This window comes from Crotalus tigris, unplaced genomic scaffold (assembly GCF_016545835.1).
Source record: "Crotalus tigris isolate CLP2741 ecotype Arizona unplaced genomic scaffold, ASM1654583v1 scf7180000021232.520764, whole genome shotgun sequence".
Lineage (NCBI taxonomy): Eukaryota > Metazoa > Chordata > Lepidosauria > Squamata > Viperidae > Crotalus > Crotalus tigris.
The window spans coordinates 163,585-172,372 of record NW_024098413.1 but is presented as its reverse complement, the minus strand read 5'-3'; the positions used below and the strand labels follow the sequence as shown (position 1 = coordinate 172,372).

The following is an 8,788-nucleotide window of genomic DNA, read 5'->3' as shown; positions in this document are numbered from 1 at the left end:
GGCTGCATCACATCTCATTCCCTCTCGCCCACTCACTGCCTTCTTTAAGCAGGGGAGTCTTCCATATTTCCAATGTACCTTAGCCTCATTCTTCCAAGTTACTGATGTATCAAAGTGAAAGTTTTAAGCCTTAGAAATATAGTTGTCATTAAATAGAAAGCATAACAAATGCAGTTTCAGATGTGCTTTCTTCCTGGGCATTCTATTCCTTCCTTGCAACCCTCTCTGAGCATGTTTGGTTCATTTTAAGGTAGGTTTTCTCTCTTTGGGAGATGTGTTTTGTTTAAGGTTTTTTGATCCTAGTTTTGGTGATTCTTTTTGCTTTATTTTATAAATCCACAGCATTTAGTCTCCCTCCCTCCCTCCTTTCTTTGTGGATGATCCGATTTGAATTTGAATTTTTAAATAAAAAGTCACTATTTTTGGTCTCGTGGTATAGGTGCTGGCCTAGAAAACAGGAGACTGAGTTCTACTCTCAGTTTAGGCATGAAAGCTGGCTTGGTGATGTTGAGCCAGTCATTTTCAGCTTAACACACAGGGTTGTTGTTCCAGGTAAAAAGGAAGGCAGATATATTAGATATATTCACCACCACCTTCAGCTGACCAATAAGCCAAGACTGTAACAAAAAGAAAATAGTTTTCAGTATTTATAGGTAAGCTCATTGCAAACAGATTGCTCTTTCAAAAGCAAATAAACCTGTCACTGCTTCATAAATAAGTCTTCTAAAAAAGGCCCAGAGCTTGGCTGAGATCACATCCCCAGAATAATTCTGCCTGTCTGGAAATTGTGGAAGCAATGTGGTTTCTTTCTGGACTAAAAGGATAAATAAAAAGTATAACTAAATAAAAAATGTGTTACAACACTGAGGCCAAACTCTGTATCCAAGGATATTTATGTGCTAATAAGCCTAGTTAAGAGTACTGTAAAATAACAATGTCCATGAAGCTCCATGTATTGTCATAACAAATAAGAGAATATATGGCAATATGTTTTTCTTTGTTTCCAGGTTTTCTAAATAATTTTTCTTCCCCTTCTTCTCACACTCCTAGTCAGCGAGAAGTCAATCCTAACTTTAATCCTTTATATGGATGATATAGATTACACAATAGCTATTTATTAGACTACTAGTTGAAGATATGAATTCACAAAAATGAATTTATTCAGAAAGGGTACTTACATTAGAAATTCAAAATTGCGACCCAAAAGAGGCCTCTGTAGCCATGTAACTTGGATTCAGTCACTGCGGCCATTTTTAACTCTGTGATGTGCCTGTGCTGTTCAGGTTACAAATGCAATTTACTGAAGCCAGAAGGGGTTGGTTTTTTGTTTTGTTTTGTTTTTGTTTTGTCCCTGGTTACCTGGTCAAATAAGAGCCAGTGATTTTTGCAGCTTGAGGACTGGAATATTAGAATTGCTTCTGTAAGTATTTAAAATATTTTGTTATTGTTACTCTATAGTATAAACTGCTCTTCTTAAAAAGTTTGCAAGCATTTTGGAAACTGCTCTTCTTTTTAAGTACTATACTTTGCAAACTATTGTTTGTAAGTACAGTACTGTGCAAAGATAAAGTTTGTTTGCATTTTCCTTGCAACTACTTGTAGAAATGCTAGCCAGCATCTACACAAAGCATTCTATAATTGTGTTTCCTTGCTTTTATTTTGGAGATTAGCATTTATTACTGTACTTTGTAGGTTTTAAATTTAAATTGCCTCCAGAAGTTGCTGGGGCCTCATCACTGAAAGCTTTTAAGAGACTGGATAGGCATTTATCAGTAATAAGCTCTTGTGAGAGCAGTGAGTTAGACTAGAAGACCTCAAGGTCCCTTCCATCTCTGTTACTGTTACAAGCTGACAGTTCTGTAAACCCCTCCCCCATCTCCCTCTGGGTGCCTGGCTGGAGACTCTTAAGTTAATTAGTGGCAAGTGTTTTTTTTTAAGCAGACTAGCAACGAGTGGGTTTTTTTTTTTTAAAAAGCAATTGCAAACAGAGCTCTACAGCCTGCTTGGAGGCAATTTACTTCCTGAGGGGAAGGCTGCATCAGAAACAGCTGATGGGTGGCCCGCAGCAGTGGGGAAAGGCTCAGTTCAGGCAGCAATCAATTTACAAATCAGAGGAAATATTAAGTCAGATCTTTGTTCATTTAATGATCCATTTGATTCAATTAATGAATTTGATTTTAAAAATTTGTAAAATTGAGTCTGATTCATTTGACAATTTTTTTGACTAATGAGCCTTAATGGGCAGGCTCCATTAGTTTTGTACCTCGAGGACTATCTGTATTTTCATCTGGCCATTTGACTAAAAGTATCTGAATAGTAACAGGATTTAAAAAAGTATTTATTCACATTGTTTCCCAATTGTTTCAGTAATAGGAGACTTAGAGACAGATGCTAATAAAAATAAAATTTTGGCCACTTAGGCTCTTTACAGGCCACTTGGTTCCCTAAAAAATGGAGTAACAAATCTCATGTAATATCTTTGCTCAATCTACTGTCTTCACAGGAAGAGTTGCAATGATCTGAAAAAAGTTAAAATAACTGGGATCAGCCTTGGTTGTGTGGAATCAGGAGACTTGGGCAATATAGTGGCTGGTTATTTGGAAAGGACATGAGATAAAAAAATGTTTGTAACCTTCAGAATTGTTGGACTCAGTGGTCAAGGAACTGAGTGTACAACATCAAAATCTGAATAGAGCATGAATGGACTAAGTATATTTGGGTAAGGAATAGGGCACAGGTTGGCAATCCGCAGCTCTGGAGACACATGTGGCTCTTTGAGCCTTCTCCTGTGGCTCCCAGTCTCCTCTGCCATTTGCAGAGAGAAAGAGACAGAGAGAGGCACTTGCGCTTCCCTGCTTCCCCCCCCCTCTCTGTGTGTGTATGTGTGTGTGTGTAAAAAAGAGAGTGGCTTCATGCTGTTCTGATGAGCTGACAAGCTTATTGGGCGGGGCTCCTCCCTTTGCTGTGTCTCTGCAGGAAGCAGGAAGGGCAGGAGAGAGCCAACCCAATAATGTGTGTCACCTTGTTGGAGAAGAGCCTGAAGCCAGCTTGCCAGGTGAGCAGAAGATTGGAGAGAGGGAGAGAGAGAAGGAGAGAGAGAAAGAGAGAGAGATGGAGAGAGAAAGAGAGGGGGAGCAAAAGGGAGAGAGAGAAAAAGAGAGAGGGAGAGAGAGAAAAAGATTGAGAGGGAGAGGAAAGAGAGAGAAAGAGAGAGAGGGAGAGGAAAGAGAGAGAGGGAGAGGAAAGGGGGAGAGAGGGGAAAGAGAAAGAGGGAAGGAAAGAGAAACAAAGGGAGAGGAAAGAGAGAAAAGACAGAGGGTGAGAGGGAGAAGAAAGAGAGAGAGGAAAGAGAAAGAGAGAGAGAGGAGAGAGAGAGAGGGAGAGGGAGGGAGAGAGAGAGAGAGAGAGAACACATGCACAGCAGCCTCTATTTCTTTTTAATTAAACTCTTCAATCAAGGTCCCTACCCCTTGCGTGTGAGTTTTGTGGCTCCCAATTTTTTTTTTCTCTGGGAAATGGGTCCAAGTGGCTCTTTGAGTGTTTAAGGTTGCAGACCCCTGGGATAGGGGATCAAAGCCATCAGCTAAAATAGTTTAGTTTGGGGGAGTGAGTGAATTTAATAGATGATGATGATACTTAGATGGGCAATGTATACAAGCAAACAGCCAAACTCAAAAAGCACCAAGTACCCCACAGTTCAGCCCCAAGCTACAGATATTCCCTTCTATTGGAATCAATACATTCTATGGGAATATATTTCGGTTTGATAAGTCTCTGAAAATAATTTGCCAGCATTTTCTATATTTATGGCAAGCAAAGTAAATGACAAATGCATATTCATAGTAGAAAGTTATCCTTTCTTTTGATTCCAAGTAAATCATTTAGATAACAAAATATTGCTTGCAAATGACAAACAAAAACAGTTCCCTGAAATAACGCAACAGTTTTAAGTAGTACAAACTATACACTGGACAGAGATCAAAGCTTTGGACCATGCTAAGTATTTGCTTGGAGTTCATTTTCCTACAGACCTTGGAAACAGGATATCACTTCACTCCAATAAATAAACACAAGTAGAAACACACAAGCACTTGACTTTGCTGGCAAGATAATTTCCCCCCTCCCTTTTATTTCCCCCCTCCCTTTAGTTCCTAACACACAATAAAACTCCTTTCCCAAATGGCATCTCTAAAATATACATGTATTTTAATATAGTGTGTTGTCCTAGATATACAATATATAAATGTATGGTTTATTTAAAACTTAGAACATTTTAGATGCATTATAAGTGCTACAGAGAAATTTAAAGAAAAATAGAATGGAATGGTAAGAGGAATGATGGTGGTCACTTACCATTAGTTTTTGTAATGTATCTATACTGAGTGCAGAAAAGAGAGAAATGATTATTATGAATAAGCTAAGTATGGGCTTCTTTAACATACAGAACATCAGATGTTTGATACTCCTATCTGCTCAGTCAGAACATGTTTATTTAGAAATTCCGATCTTACTGTCTTCCTTATGAGATCCAGAGAAAGTCATTCAGGCTGAATCTTTGGAACAATTTTCTCTCATGTGTTCCAGTAAAGGAAGGCCATATAAGACTAGACTTCAAAGAACAATTTGTTTTAGAGTAGGGTGGGTCTCCCAGCATCACATTTATGGCTCTGCGATCTGAAATCACATCACCAAAATTTGGCAGCAAAATGTAAGAAATTCAATTGTTCAAAAAGGACATTTTCCAGTACTTTGAAAAAAAAAGGCTGCTTTCCTTCCTTGGGAACACTGGCTCACATTTTTTTTCCCTTTAATGTTCTTCAGAATGGTCATAAAAGTCTAAAATGGACCAGCTGGGAGCTTTGAAAAGGGTCAAGGGATATATGTAATTACAGTTTGCTTCCAGAGCCCACCTGCTCCCATTCCACAGCTTAAAGTTCCTTTCAGAGGCACCAAAAGGCTGAAAAGAAATGTATCATTTAAGAAGACCTCCAAGATCCTTTTAGCCTTCTGAGTCTATGTTGATCATCTAATCACTCTCTAAAGCACCCTAAAAGATCAAGAAGCTAGGCTGAGGTTCCTGAATGCAGACAGATGAACAATCCCTGCCTTACAGTGTGAGCCTGTCCATGTGTGCTCCTAAATAAGCACTACACAGGTGGACTTATTTCTGGGGGGGGGGAATCAAGGGACACAGTGACAGCTGCCAAGGACTGCATCATAATGTAACTATTACAGAAACCAAATAGGCAGTTCACTCTGTAGTCCTATAGTGGGTAGTTGAAGAAAATACTCAGTGCCTTGTGCATATCTAATTTATGACCAATTCATTCTCAGTTGCACATCAATTTAACACAGAGACCAATTTAACAAGGTGAAATCATTCAACACAGTTTTTAAAACCCGAAATATCTTTTGATCCAGCTTTCTAATGCTACATTTTTTTTTATTTCATTCATTCACGTCCAATTCTTGGAGACTGCCTAGAGAAGTCCTTGCCATTTTCTTGGCAAGGTTTTTCAGAAGTGGTTTGCCATTGTCTCTTCCTAGGGCTGAGAGAAAATGACTGTCCCAAGATTACCCAGTTGTCCTTCTGCCCAACATGGGACTAGAACTCACTGTCTCCCACTGTCTAGTCTGGTGGCTTAGCCACTATGCCAAACTGGCTAGTGTTGCTTGTTGTTGTGTTGTTGTTAATTGCAAAGTCGTGTCCGACCCATCGCAACCCCATGGACAATGTTCCTCCAGGTCTTCCTGTCCTCTACCATCTTCTGGAGTCCATTTAAGTTCACACCTACTGCTTCAGTGTCTCCATCCAGCCATCTCATTCTCTGTCGTCCTCTTCTTCTATTGCCCTCAATCTTTCCCAGCATTAGGCCCTTCTCCAGTGAATTCTTCCTTCTCATCAGGTGGCCAAAGTACTTGAGTTTCAACTTGCTTAACTCCCATCAAATAGAAGAAATGTGTCGTCAAAGTAAAGGATGAAAGATGCCATAGGATTTTGCAGCATTTATATATACTGAATGAGGTCATGCTTTAGTTGTGCTTAGAGCCAATCTATTGAAATCAATGGAAGTCTGATTTCTCTCTTTAAGTGCAATGAATCCCTAGTCCCAAACATAACCAGATCTGGCTCCAATTTGCATGACTTCCCAAACCTAAAGGGCAACTGCAATGTCATAAGCTGCTTACAGGAAGAAAAGCTGGATTTATAAATGTCATTGCAAAATTGGTACATTTGATGTGATGAAATTGACTTATGATAGAGGATATCAAGGCAGTCAATATTTGGGGAGGCAGCTGCCATATTTAGGGAGGCACATCCCATATTTGGAATTTGGGGAGCATGCCTTGTCTGTTTTCATAAAAATAGATGTTGGTGTGCTTGGAATGATTATATAAATATCATTGCATCAAAACAATGTGATGTTTGTACAACACATTTGACTAAGGCTAAATTAGCAGAATTCTTTCCTACCATTCCTTTGGTGTGAAAAAATCTCCCCCTCTTGTTTTATTTTTGAAGAATATTAAAAAGTGAAGCCCAGAAGACATCATGGAAATAAAACGTATAATGCTGCAGGTTGGTATTTTGCTGTGCATTAATTTTTACTTGCTTATTTATTCTTAAGCCACCCTCATGGTAATAAATTCCTATCCTTTCTGACTAGCACAAAAACGTTTGTTCTTGTCACCATGTTCATCTTAACTATGGCGTGTTGCATTGCTCAGACAAGAAACATGCTCCTCGCCTTGAGCTCTGTTGGAGGAAGGCTGAATTTTAAAATGGAAATGCCTATGCAGTATTTAAAAGAGCACATTGTCAGATACAAAAGTTATGAGTTACATTTCTAGCTATAACCATGTAAGACTGAACTAGTTCCAAAGGGTCTGTCTGTCTATCTGTCTATCTGTCTCTTTTTTTCTTGGGGGGGGGGAGGGGTAGGATTACAGAATTAAAATCAGGGATCCATCCATGAAAAGTCTCAGCCTATTAATTTTATGAAGTCATATTCCGGGGGTGATTGACGAGCTTTCTTTGTTTTATTCCCACGAAAATACCATCATTTGTGGGTGTTTGGCATTTTATTCCACTGGCTGTGATTTGTATAGGAAAAATTAAAAAGCGGCTGAAAGAGAGAAAAAGGTTTTCAAAGAAACGATCTTTTATGATGTTTTTACTTCCTCGGGTCCACAGAAAACTACCACAAAATCCCCAAAATATTTATGGAATCTAAATGTGACTTTTAAATCCCCCCTTCTGTAGATTATTTGGTTTGTAAATATGTATTCTGTAAAACACCATTCAAAGGCCTGACAGAAAAACTTAGACATGGATTGTCATAGAGAAAAACTAGTTATATGGTTGCTAGGAGTCAAAAATGGCTTGAAGGTATATAATCTATTATCAATCCTGTAAAAAAAAAAAGTTGAAAAACTCTCCTTTCACTGTTTTAGAGGAAGAGGATCACATGGAGGAATCATCTCTCACACTTTTTTAAAGTGCTAAAAGTCTTCTAAAACCCAATAAGGATCTTATAACATTTTCTCTGTGATGTATTCCAGGCTTTGAAGTTGCCAGAGAAACATTTTGAAGCAAAGCTTTCCTTGGAAACTTTATGGTCTTCTCAACTCTTTATCAAAGGCCTGGAAATATCATTCCTTAACCATACTTAAAACTCTAGCCCCTTTGAAGAAAAAAGCAAAGAGATACATTTCTTTATGTATATGTACATATACATGAATGCACAGTCTTCACAGTGGCTAAGTTTATCCCCCGTTTTTCCTCTGGCATGTTTAGCTGTTCTACTGTGAGATAGGTTGGGCCTCAAAAAGGAACAAATGCTCCAAAAACACCTATTGATCTACAAATTTTTGTGGCTTCTACCATACTAGAATGCTTCTCCTTCCCTTTTAAATGTGAGTTTATGCAAATGAATAAATCCTGTATATTCTACACAATCTAGAACTTATTGTTATGAACAAATCATTTTCATAATAATTAACTCCATCTTTATCTAGCAAGCTTTCCCAGCGTATATGCTATACACACTATTGAAGCCAACATTATTTACGGCAAAACTCAAACACACTCAAATCTGTGTCTTAATATTTTTCAAATGATCCTGTCTCAAAGTTGAGATTAGAATGACCAAATGTCATTCTGAAATGGGAATGGCCTATGAACTTTTAAAGCTCAGTTTAGTTCAGGATAACATACAGAACGTTTCCAAACATTTTGCTGCTATTCTAATGTCTTGGCCTTCTTTCAGAAAATTGATTGCCTCTGCAGGTTTTAAAACCATTATCAATGAAAATAAAGCACACAATATGTACACCCCAAAATAAAATTTCTGCAACCCTCAGAGTTCTCCTGAGCCATTTATTATTTTCTCCAGAACATGAGTGAAACCAGTATGGGTACCCATTAGCATTTAGAATTGAAATATGGGAACCAGAAAAATGGCAATTGAAAGATGAAAGTGAAGAATTACTCATATGTTCTTAAATGGATCAACCCTGACATTGCAAACAAATTCTGAGTATAAGGCATGGTAAAGAAGTTCATTTTTATCATCTTCTCAAAGTGTCCTCTGCCTGGCAAAACTCACATCTGGATGCATCTATATATGTGTGCAGGTGCACGCCTGCATAAAAATAAAAAAGAGAAGAATGTTCAGTTACTTAGGAACAGAAAATACAAAATAGTTGAGAAAATACTTTCATATCAAACTGTGAAGAATTGTCCCAACTGCAAACTTGCTCTATTTTGTTTGTTTGTCCTACTTTT

At 38.1% G+C, this 8,788-nt stretch overlaps 1 long non-coding RNA gene across 2 annotated transcripts; it reads left to right on the top strand.

Moving 5' to 3' along the window:
- Positions 1–1,307: 1,307 nt before the first annotated feature.
- On the top strand, positions 1,308–8,454 carry LOC120320236. 2 transcript variants are annotated; one of them, XR_005559927.1, is made up of 3 exons: positions 1,308–1,420; positions 6,524–6,580; positions 7,456–8,454. It is a non-coding gene; the product is annotated as an uncharacterized LOC120320236 (long non-coding RNA). The 2 variants fall into 2 exon arrangements; XR_005559926.1 differs by lacking the exon at positions 1,308–1,420 and adding an exon at positions 2,977–3,055.
- The last annotated feature ends 334 nt before the right edge of the window (positions 8,455–8,788 follow it).